The sequence below is a fragment of the Symphalangus syndactylus genome, chromosome 6 (assembly GCF_028878055.3).
Source record: "Symphalangus syndactylus isolate Jambi chromosome 6, NHGRI_mSymSyn1-v2.1_pri, whole genome shotgun sequence".
NCBI lineage: Eukaryota > Metazoa > Chordata > Mammalia > Primates > Hylobatidae > Symphalangus > Symphalangus syndactylus.
Genome location: NC_072428.2, coordinates 22473310 through 22485782, shown reverse-complemented (window position 1 = coordinate 22485782; position 12473 = coordinate 22473310). Strand labels below are relative to the sequence as shown.

The window sequence follows — 12473 nt, the reverse complement described above, 5'->3', positions numbered from 1 at the left end:
GGGCTTCAAAAGTGAGCTGATTCCAGCCACCAGCTGTCATCATATGAGGAGCTCTTGTGAGTTGATCGCCCATGAAAGAGATGAGTTATCCTTTCTCCTCACTAATCTACATCTGTAGTATATTCAGTACTTACCCATCCTTTATCCTTTACCCTGTGGTTTTCCACGGCTTCCTGAAATGCTTTAGCCAGACAGTTCAAGGTTTAAAGGTGGTTTTGTTTTGTTTACAATGAAAGTTAATTGTTAATTGAAAGTTAATTGATTTTTCTAGGAATGAGCCTCTAAACATGGCCACAGCTCAGTGATACTGACCAACCAAACATCCCTTTGCTGGACCTATGCAAACATGAAACAGATAAAGAGAAGTGCGCATGTGGCATTCATCAGAGGAATAAGACCAACGCGAATTTTGTAAGCAGTATACAGGCTTGTCGAACATGATTACTTGGAAAATTACTAACTAAACCTTTTTTTTAGCCTTTTCACATTTAATTAAGATTTCATGAAGAGTTGTAAAAGAAAAGCTTTTCCAGACCCAGCCATGAGTACTCTGCTTTACTCAGAAGAACCACGAACTTTGAACAGCTTGATAATCCAGCATTTCTGAAACTTTTCTTTGCATGTGTGTCACTGAGGTATCTTATTGAAGCACATATTCTAATTCTTTGGTCTGAGGTGGGGACTAAGATTCTGCATTTCTAACAACCTCCAAGTGATGCCAATGTGTTCCTGAAGCTAGGACCTTATTTTAAGTAGCAAAGGTCTTGTTGGAATCAACCCAACCAATGGAAGGCAAACAATCACAATTCTTGACTGTGAGTTTCAGACAATGATTGTCTATGTTCAGATGGAATTTTATGAAGCTAAACATTACCTTTGGCCTGTATAGTGAGTATACTACAACTCAAGTGGAGGGGTGTGTGTGCATATTTTCTCTCAAAAACAAAGCTGAAAAGCCAACGGGCACATGGGCAGCAAGGAGAAGGATGCTAGAATAAAATATTACTGTAAAAAAGGTGGAGATCAATAATCTGCAGCTATTTCTTTTTCTTTTTTTCTTTCTTTTTTTTTTCTTTTTGAGACAAGGTTTCACTCTGTCACCCAGACTGGAGTGCACTGGCGCAGTCATCACTCACCACAGCCTCGAACTCCTGGACTCAAATGATCCTCTTACCTCAGTCTCCCAAGTATCTGGACTACAGGCTTCATGAAATACTTCAGCCAGACAGGTCAGGGTTTAAAGGTGCGCCACTACAGGCAAGCACCACTACACCCAGCTAATTTTTAAATTTTTTTTAAAGAGACACAGGTCTCACTTTGTGCCCAGGCTGGTCTCAAACTCCTGGCCTCAAGCAATCCTTCTACCTCGGCCTCCCAAAGTGCTGGGATTACAGGCATGAGCCATGGCCCCTAGCCCTATTTCTAATGTATGAATAACCTGTTCTCAAGTTATCTTAAGAAATAAAGTCAGGATGTGGAGAAATAGGAACACTTTTACACTGTTGGTGGGACTGTAAACTAGTTCAAGCATTGTGGAAGTCAGTGTGGCGATTCCTCAGGGATCTAGAACTAGAAATACCATTTGACCCAGCCATCCCATTACTGGGCATATACCCAAAGGACTATAAATCATGCTGCTATAAAGACACATGCACACGTATGTTTATTGTGGCACTATTCACAATAGCAAAGAGTTGGAACCAACCCAAATGTCCAACAACGATAGACTGGATTAAGAAAATGTGGCACATATACACCATGGAATACTATGCAGCCATAAAAAATGATGAGTTCATGTCCTTTGTAGGGACATGGATGAAACTGGAAAACATCATTCTCAGTAAACTATCGCAAGGACAAAAAACCAAACACACCGCATGTTCTCACTCATAGGTGGGAATTGAACAATGAGAACTCATGGACACAGGAAGCGGAACATCACACTCCGGGGACTGTTGTGGGGTTGGGGGACGGGGGAGGGACAGCATTAGGAGATATACCTAATGCTAAATGACGAGTTAATGGGTGCAGGAAATCAACATGGCACATGGATACATATGTAACAAACCTGCACATTGTGCACATGTACCCTAAAACCTAAAGTATAATAATCAAAAAAAAAATCAAAAAAAAAAAGAAATAAAGTCTTTCTTTTTTGAAATCAATAAAAAATAGCTATACGGATCATACTAAAATGAATTATTTTCACTTGAATTAATGGTAGGAAAATTTAGGATAACAAATAAATAAGGAACAATCAGAAAAGAGCTATTTCTCTTGAAGATGGGATTCACTCATTCAACAATTTATTGAGCTCTTTGCAAAGGGGTCAGGTGCTGTGCTGGGTGCTAGAGATACACAGGCAGTCCCCTCTGTCCAAGTCTCACATTCATTTGGGGGATAGTGATTCAAAGCAATTCTTAAAATGAATTAAAACTGTGATCTCTGAAGGAGAAATGGAGCATTTTGAGAACATTTGAACTGGAATGTTTGACTCGATTGGGATGTGAAGGAAGGCCTTCCCAAGAAAGTGATGTTTGAGGTGAGATCTGAGGGATGCTGGAATTAAGCAGTGGTGTTATGAGGCACAGAAGGTTAGAAAGAGCTTGGGCCATGTGTGAGGTCATCCAAATATTCTATACATAGTCTCCTCTGATCCGAGGCCTGACAGAGCGAGTCTTGGCATAATTAATGCTGATGCCGGAGACTGCCCAGCCTGGTCTCACCCACAGAAACAGACACACTCCATGTGGTCCTTGTAGGCCACTGTGCACTGGAGAGTTATCCAGCCTACTCCTTACTTCCACTCCCCCAAATCTTGTCCTTAAGCTGTAGCCTATGAGACATACCTGCTTTTTAAATTCATTTTTCTTATAAGTAACATATTATATAGATTGTATTATGATGATAAAATGATACTTTGAACACATTCTCTTATATTATGTTTAAGAAATGAGCTCCCCAGTTTTTGCAGACTTCCAACCAGGTTTGGGAAACTACTCCATGTGGAATGGGCAGGAGATTGGAGAGTGTGGAATCAGTTAAATCCTGTGGCCCTTGACAGACTTTGTGCAGGACACATTTGGTGTTCAGAACAGTGAGCAGCACTCACTGAGGCTCAGAGAAATGAGCTTGCCCAGTGTCATGGCGACTGGTGAATAGGGATAAACCTAGCACTGGGTACTCATTTTTCCAGGTACTTAACATCTCATTATCTCAAGTGTCCTGCTTGGCTTTGCTGTGTCAGAAGCTCCCCCAAGCCTGTCACCTTCTGAATTCCCCTTACACCCAGGCTGTGGATCCAGAGGGAGCTTTTTCATGCCTAACGTGTTACCGAAACACCAGGGGTTCGGCCTAGGTCCTGCTGCTCACGGCACCGAAAGCCAATCACTGACCCAACAATTATTGCCAAAGAAGAAGGCTTTAATTGGGTGCGGCAGCTGAGGAGATGGGAGGTCAGCCTCAAATCATCTCCCTGGGAGAGGAGTCTCAAATTCTTCTCCCTGACCAGCTAAAATTAGGGGTTTATACAGCAAGGAAGAAATGTAACTGTGTGAGAAAACAGGAACTCGGGAAGAGTCAGGAAGCAGTCAGGGTGAATGAGGGGCCCGGAGTTTCACTGTGTGGATACAATGATCTGGTGAGTTTCAGTTCTTTGAGAATGAGGGGACTGGAGTTTCATAGTCTGGATGCAATGATCTGGTGAGTTTCAGATCTTTGATACTTTTTTTTTTTTTTTTTTGAGAGGCCTGATGGTCCTTTCCTGGAGAAAGAAACTCTGAAACTCTCATAAAAACAGACGTAAGTTTCAAGCTTTAAAGTCATAAGGGTCAATTTCTATGTTTATCCAAAACAAAAAAACAAGAAACACCCAAAACTGTCGATGGGATTATTGGGTTGGTTTCAAAGGCAGATATGACTGCCCCCAGGACTCAGTCTCTTTATTTATTATAAATAATATAAACTTTATTATAGGGGACAGTGGGGAAGGGGAATACTCACGAGTCTGTGAATCCTTGGGTCATGGAGAAGCCAGGTAGTGTTCTTCTCTTCCTTTCTTTTTCTCTTTCATCCTTATTCATTGGGTACATTTTTCCTGCCCCACGGCAAGACCCTAAGATGTGGAACTGCCTGAAGTGAGCAATCTGACCACCAGGGGGCAGCATGAGCCCATCGCTTTGTCTGAAAACAGACAGGTCCTAGTCGGCGGCCCTCTTCCTCCAAGCAAGCGGAGTCTGCACGTCGGAGTCATCTGATGAGCTTTTAGAAAACTGCAAGTGGGTGGGCTCACTTCAATTGCCATCTTCTGTCCTCGGGAGTGGGGCGTGGACATCGCCATTATTTAAAAGTTCCTCAGGTGAGTCTGATGCACAACGTTGAAAACCACTCAGAGAAGACTGAATCTGTGAAAACTGTAAAGGCTTTTAGGAATCACCCAGCCCAGCCCATCTGTTTCCATTTTGCAGCTTCAGGAGCTGAGGCCCCGAGAGAGAAACAGTAGGCTTAGGGGTACTTGGAAGACAGCAGCAGAACCCAGGACCCTAACATTCGGCCCAGTGCTCCTCTGTAGCACATCGTCTTCCGTATTTTGGCTGGGCCTGGGCATCAGAGGACACCAGGGACCACTCCTCCCCTCCCCTCTGAGCGCAGAGCGGTGCAGTCCCTCCTGACTCAATCTCCTCCTGACAGGAGAATTCAGAACTGGCCTGCAGAAATCAACTGGAGAACCTCCCAACCACGTGTGCACGAGGTTCAATGCGTTTCAGGAGACCTGAGGACGGGGAGAGTGAGGTAGTGAGGACAGCCACAGTCCTGTCAAGGAGAGCTTCCTGGAGATGAGGCAGGAGGAGGAGATTGGTTGGATTTCAATGACCCATGAACGGTGGGGGCCACATTTCAAACCAGAGGATCAGGATAAGTAATGGGTGTTCATGGGGCCACAGGTATGAGTGGGGGAAGGTGAGGGCCAGAGAGCAGAGGGAGTTAACACTGTGGAGACGGAAGAAGGCACATCACCAGGGTACGGACCTTGACTCTCAGACAGAGGAACCAAGGCCCTTTATGGAATGTTCTAGATCGCAGCCTGGATGCATGAAGAAGCACAGGAGGTTTCTGAGCCTGGGAGGGGTGCCTGGGTGCCTTAGAAAGACACCCCTGGGGCTGGGCGCGGTGGCTCACGCTTGTAATCCCAGCACTTTGGGAGGCCGAGGCGGGTGGATCACGAGGTCAGGAGATCGAGACCATGGTGAAACCCCGTCTCTACTAAAAATACAAAAAATTAGGTGGGCGTGGTGGCGGGCGCCTGTAGTCCCAGCTACTCGGAGAGGCTGAGGCAGGAGAATGGCGTGAACCCGGGAGGCGGAGCTTGCAGTGAGCCGAGATTGCGCCACTGCACTCCAGCCTGGGCGACAGAGAGAGACTCCGCCTCAAAAAAAAAAAAAAAAAGAAAAGAAAGACACCCCTGGGGGCAGCCAGACTGGAGGGCCAGAGGGAGGCAGCACCTGGGGCTACTTTAGGATCATACTTTCCAGATCCTCCCAACACAGAAAAGAAGTGGCTTTGGGAAGGTGTCCAGAGGTATTTGTGGAGTAGAATGGAATACTGAAGTAGAAGATTGCCCTTAACAGTGGGCTGTGGAGGAGGACAGGGCTAGAGAAAAGATTTGGAATAGAAGTTTGGTGAGCAGCAGGGACTCCATATTGGGGGCTCTTCTAGATCTGACAGTTTAGGGGAGCGTCACAACCCCAAGGGATAGTGGTGTTCAGAGTGAAGAGACATCCCTCTCTCTTCTCCTCTTTCTCCAGGCAGGACATTCTTGGGGAGCCCCAAAAACCCCGACCTGAGAAAGCTCTAGAAGCACAGCATTAGCCCGCCACCCACCCTGTACGTCTTGAGTGCTTTGCGATACCACAGAGTTGTCTGTGACACGTCCAGCCCAGCACTGCCCTGCTCTGCCTGCCTCTCTGTGGGAGGATGGATCTGAAGTTCATGCACACTCCACTTCTCCTCCTATAGGATTCTCTCCAGTAAAGCCTCTTCTGCATTTTATACCACACGGCACCGGAGAGGGTTGCCTTTGTCCTTCTTCCTTGACACCTGGCCACCACACAGGCACACCGTTTTCCCAATGCTGGGTGTTCTTAGAAGAGGCCTTGTTCCCCAATACTGAGTGTTTTTGGAAGAGTCCTTGTTCCTGATGCATTTCTGGAAGGGCCTTTTTCACTGGGGCCTCCCTAAGAACGGATGGGTAATAATTTGTTCCTAAACATCCTGGCAGGTCCCAGCATTTTTATATGGTTGGGATGGGGAGAAATGAGAGTAGGTAATGGATGCTAGCCTCTGTCTGCAAGGTGATACACACTTTTCAAAGCATCATGTCCACTCTCTCTTCTGTGGTTCACCAGAGCCTTCTGAAGTAAAGAGGAAACAGCTGGCAGGGATGATCCCATCTACCTGCTCAGCCAATCCAGCAGAGAAAAGTGTCCTTTCCCCTAAGGAAGCACTGAGCGGGCATGCTGTTTCCTCTTTTGGAGCAGGCACAGAAGAGGAGCTGGAGTCCCAGAACCATTAGACAGGAGAGAATTACTCCAATAAAGGGCAAGGTTTGGGGATGTTTTGTATTGTATTTCTTAATGCTTTTTATTCGGCTTCTAAACACTTTACATTGTTCTTAGAGCAAAAAAAACTAAAATCATCAAGAACAGGTGCCATAATAAAAGCAATAATGATAATGTGGGTAGCTATTCCTTCTCATATACTCGCTCTTTTGCCAGGCCTGGTTCTAAGTGACAGTAAAAGACCAGGCCAGAATTCCAGCTCAGATCTTATTCCTTGCTTTTTATCACCTAACCTGTAAGGTTTTAACAGGTGTAAGATTTCAGCGGTAAGAATAATTTGACGTTAAACAAAGAATTCACGACATAGAAGGACAAAAAAGTCCTATACTTTTCCCCTAGGACTAAGGTGACCGCCATGATGAAAGACCAGATTCTCATGAAGAAACCATTTGTGAAGGATTTTGATCAGGCAACGTGGGCATGCAGGTTTAAACACAGCCCCCAGCCTTCCATGCCTGGCAAGCCACTTTCTCCTATGTTCATGCATGTCTAGATTTCTCAGTGAAAAATGTAGTTGAACTCATGAAAGCCTATCTTTAAAAAATATTAAATAGCTAATCTTATAAACCCCTATACACAGTGTTACTTCACTTTTTTCGTAAAACATGCCTAGTGGAATGGCAACAACTGGGAAAAATTCGGAGCTCAGCATTTATTTATTGAAAATATCTCTTAAGTGGCTATAGGTGTTGGTTTATAAACTCCAGAAATAATTTATAAATAATTGTTTATATTTGCTTATATTAATACTTGTTTATAAACTCGATATTTTCATGTATTCATTTTTTAACCTTTTTTGTTAAACATGTAAATGTGATTCTTTGCAAATCTTCAATATGATTATGTTTGGGCCATCACCATCCAGTTCAAGATTTAGAACATTTCCAGCATTTCCAAATGTGCCCCTTCCCATTCCACTATACACCCCCCACCCAAGAGAACCACTGTTCTGACCTCTATTCCCACAGATTAGTTTAGCATATTCTTGAGCATATAAATGGAACCACACAGTATGTCATTTCTTGTGAAAAGATTCTGTTGCTCTACATCATGACTGGGATTAATCCATACTGTGTATAATACAGTCATAAAACAATGCAGTACTGCAGGGGAAATGAACTGCAGTTCTATAAATCAATATAGACACAATCTCAAAAATATAATATAGACATGAAAAATGATAGTTGCATAAAGTAAAAGTGAGGCAAGAGAAGAAGATAAGCATTTTTTAGGAATGAATTCCTGTGTAGTAAAACAATAAAAAAAACACATGGAAACATTTAACACAACTTCTAGAGTGATGGATACATCTGCAGGGCAGGAGGGAGGAGGATGTTCACTTTATAATTTTTTGAACTGAGCACGTTACATTGTTATGTTGGTATATGTATGTATTATATATTTCACAGGAAAACAAATGAAAAACATAGTGCACAGGAAATGAGAAAGTAGGGAAAGTTAAGTACAGACACTTCCTCTGAGACATCATCTTTTTTTTCATAACCGCTTCTACCTTTATGTCACTAAGTTTGCCTTCACTAAGTTCCTCTGGCTGCAGATGTAGTTTCAAATGATAGCAGCATCAGCATTCCCATGGTCAACTATTTAATCTTTAACTGCATTTATGTTTGACTCATTTCACCTCCACCCTTCTTACTTTTCATTTTGATTACCTGTTTATAGAATGCCACATGAGTTTATCACTGGAAACCGGGGAAGCAACACAACGACATATTTTGCTGTCTGTGGTGTGAACTGAGTAAGAGACGTGCAGTAAGAGATCAGAGAGGCTTTGAAAGAAGTGGCATGACTGGTCACTGATCATGATGCACATCTGTCACTTATACAGTGACTTTTGGACTGAGGAGCCAGCAGTGAAGTTTGCTCTTTATGCAACTACTTACAGTTAATATGCCTCGATAACTGAGATTTGAGATTTGAACTGTATTTTTGGGTCACCCTCGTGTTATTTATTTAAGCCATGGTGACTGAAATTTGTACATATTGGAACAATGCAAATTGAAGACTATGTATGTATGTATGTGTATATATAACATGTATATATTATTTAGATATATTATGTACATAAAATGTACTGTGTATACATATGCACACTAAATATACATATATACACACACACTAAATATATATATCTATAGATATATAGATATATATCTCTCACACACACACACACACACACAAATACATCATGGTCAACTAGAATTAATTCCAGGAATCCAAGGTTGGCTTAATATTCAAAAATCAATCAATGTAATTCATTATACTTTTTTAAAAAAGAAAAACCATATAATAATCTAAATATATACAGAAAAATATTTGACAAAATTTAATACCCATTAATGATAAAAAAAATCTCGGCCGGGCGCGGTGGCTCACGCCTGTAATCCCAGCACTTTGGGAGGCCGAGGCGGGCAGATCACGAGGTCAGGAGATTGAGACCACGGTGAAACCCTGTCTCTACTGAAAATACAAAAAATCAGCCGGGCGTGGTGGCGGGCGCCTGTAGTCCCAGCTACCCGGAGAGGCTGAGGCAGGAGAATGGCGTGAACCCGGGAGGCGGAGCTTGCAGTGAGCCGAGATCGCGCCACTGCACTCCAGCCTGGGTGACAGAGCAAGACTCCGTCTCAAAAAAAAAAACAAAACTCAGCAGACTTGGAATTTAAGGGAACTTCCTCAGCCTTTTCCTTATCAGGGGCATGTATGAAAAACCTACAGCATCATACTTAATGGTATGATATTCTATATTTAGATATACTATATATTATGTATATAAAATTTACTGGATACATACATATACACACTAAATATACGTATATACATACACTGAATACTGAGTACTTTCTGAATACTGAATAACTGAATACCTTTTCCTTAATAATGGAAACAAGGGGAGGGTGTCTGTTCTCACTAGTTTTATTTAACATTGTGTTGGAGGTCTCAGCAAGTGCAAAATGGCATATAGATAGGAAAAGAAGGAACCAAATTTTATTTGCTGAATGACATGGTCATATTTATAGAAAATCATAAGGAATCTTTTTAAAAAATCTCCTGGACTATTAAGTAAATTTAGCTAAGTCACAAAATACAAGATCGCTATACAAAAATTGATTATACTTTTAGATACTAGCAATGAATAATTGAAAATGAAAAAAAAATTTTTTTGAGACGGAGTCTCGTTCTGTCACCCAGGCTGGAGTGCAATGGCACGATCTTGGCTCAGGACAAACTGACGCATTTGAGGCAGCTCTCCAAATCCCATCAGGCCTCTCCCTGCTCAAAAGACATCGATGGCCCTTCAGTCACATAAGGATAAAGTGCAGGTTGCCACCTGTCCACACCCGCAGTCTGTGCTCCAGGGGCTGAGAACACCGTTCAGCTCCTGGAAGGTATCGTGCCCTGCTCCTCCAGTCGCCTGCAGAAGCCGCTTGCCCTGCCTAACACTCTCACCTCCGCTCCTCTCTCTGCCCCTTCCTGCAGCCCTGAGCTTAGATCTCACTTTTGCACTGGGACTCCTCCTCAGGACTTCCACCGCCTCATTCACATCACCAGTTACAGCATCATTCCCGCATTAACTGCCAGTTCACCTGCCAGTCTCTCCCACAGCCTGTGAGCCACATCGGCAAAGACAGCATCTCTTGTTTTGTGTAATTTTGACTCTCTGGTTAGTCCCAACAATTTGTGGAGTGCCTGGGTGGGTGTGTGGATGGTTGGAGCTCAGGCTGGTCTGATCCCCAGCAGGGACCCAACTTGCTTTCTCTAAGATACCCCCAGCCCTTACACAAATGTTCTGGTTTCCAATCGAGTGTGCCCTCCCAGCTCACCAGACACCTGTGCCAAGGTGGGGTTCAGCTTTTCTTCCCACAGAGTGAGCAAGGGCATGTGGCCACCCTTTACTTCCTTTGATAAAGTAATGAGCTCCCTCCCATTGTAGCCATTCTCTTCCTTTTGTCCAAAACAAATTCCTTCTGATGTGGCCCAATTTCAGCACTTCTCACTCCCCCCAGGCCGTTTTTCCATCAGTTATACCCCCAGCCTTTTCTCCTTCTCCATCTCTGCCCTGCTTGAAAATATGTCCTGCATGCCCCTCTGAAAAAAACTCCTAGGTGACCCTTTCATGCCCCCAAGTTGTTGCCTTATTCCTTACTTTTTTTTTTTGAGACGGAGTCTCGCTCTTGTTGCCCAGGCTGGAGTGCAATGGCGTGATCTTGGCTCACCGCAACCTCCGCCTCCCGGGTTCAAGTGATTCTCCTGCCTCGGCCTCCCGAGTAGCTGGGATTACAGGCATGCGCCACCACGCCTGGCTAATTTTGTATTTTTAGTAGAGATGGGTTTTTCTCCATGTTGGTCAGGCTGGTCTCGAACTCCCGACCTCAGGTAATCCACCCACCTCGGCTTCCCAACGTGCTGGGATTACAGGCTTGAGCCACCATGCCTGGCCCCTCATTCTTGACCAGAGGTCTCAAGATGAGTGACCCACATCTGCCACATCGTTTCTTCTCTGCCCACTTGAACTGCACACCTGGCTGCAGCCCCACACTGCCAGGGCCAGCCTGTTCCTTCCCCTCATGCTGCTGGGTGGCTCCTAAAGGGCAGCGTGGGTGCATGGGTTGTAGGACTGTACAGTTGTAGATTCAAATTCCAGCTGCGCATGTGTCTAGCTAAGCCACCTGGTGCCGGTCACTTTCTGTTTATGAGCCTCGGTTTCCTCATCCGTAAACTTGGGCAGATAGTAGTCCCTTGCACAGGGTTGCATAGAATTAATGAAATAATGCATTCATGTGCACACTATGTGCTCCCCATGGTCATCCTGACCCCATTCTGCTTCTTAAAGCCCTCTCCCCACTAGAACTTCAGTGACGCTGCACTAGCTCAGTGTGGCTTACAGCCTCTCTTTTGTCCCTCTTAATGCACTGAGGCTGGCTAACATCGATGGAACCCTTACTATGAACCAAGCAACATCCCGCCATTTTACTTTGTCAATTTATGTAGCTTTTGCTGTAGATACTATAATAGTACCCACTTAACAGATGGAGGTATTAAGGCACAGGGAAGGTAATAATGACCCAGGAACATACAAGAAACAAGGGGCAGAACAAATCCTGGCAGTTTGGCGCCAGCCCCCATGCTGTCTCTAGTTCTCTGAGTGATCCAGGGTCTTTGGCTTCTCTTTCCTCCTCAAGCAACTCTCTCTTTCCCTGATCATTTATTCACACAACTTGGTGTGTTTATTTCATAAATCTCAGTGCCCAACTCACTTCGCCCTTCTGAGTTTGCCCTAAACTCCCCAGACTTACTGGCCACCTCCTCCTGACGCCCTGCTTTCATCTCAGGACCAGAGAGCCCAAACTTACGTCAAGCTCCTTCCTCTGTCTTTGAGGACTGTGATTCTGTGCTCTGTCAGCGATTTTCACTCAGCCCTATGAGGCAGTTTCTTGTGAGCTTGTTGTGTCCTGTATTAGATCATAAGCCACCAGAAGACAAGACCCTGTCCTCGTGTGCCAATCTCTGCCTCGGGCATTGTAAAGGCAGATGAAACTCTCTCTCAGATCATATTCCCTTCCCATTTCTGTTTCTGCTCAGGGTGCTATGATGTGTACTTTCTTCCTGCCTCTGAAATTCTTCCCTTGCCTCATGCCACCTGACCTCCGTCTCTCATATCCCACCCCCTCTGGTCAGGGGTGACTTCCAACCTTCTCATATTCCTCACAGTTCCCTCATTCCAACTGCCAACTGTCACCCTGGCCCCAACCCGTCACTGCTTGACCATCATGATGGCCGCCCTACCTTCCCCTTATTTTTATTTTTTAATTTTTGTGGATACATTATAGGTGTCAC

The 12473-nt window shown here is 44.3% G+C and overlaps 1 long non-coding RNA gene across 1 annotated transcript; it reads left to right on the top strand.

Moving 5' to 3' along the window:
• Positions 1 to 275: 275 nt before the first annotated feature.
• Positions 276 to 4211, top strand: LOC134736874 (uncharacterized). Its single transcript, XR_010121289.1, has 3 exons — positions 276 to 411; positions 3746 to 3801; positions 4120 to 4211. It is a non-coding gene; the product is annotated as an uncharacterized lncRNA (long non-coding RNA).
• The last annotated feature ends 8262 nt before the right edge of the window (positions 4212 to 12473 follow it).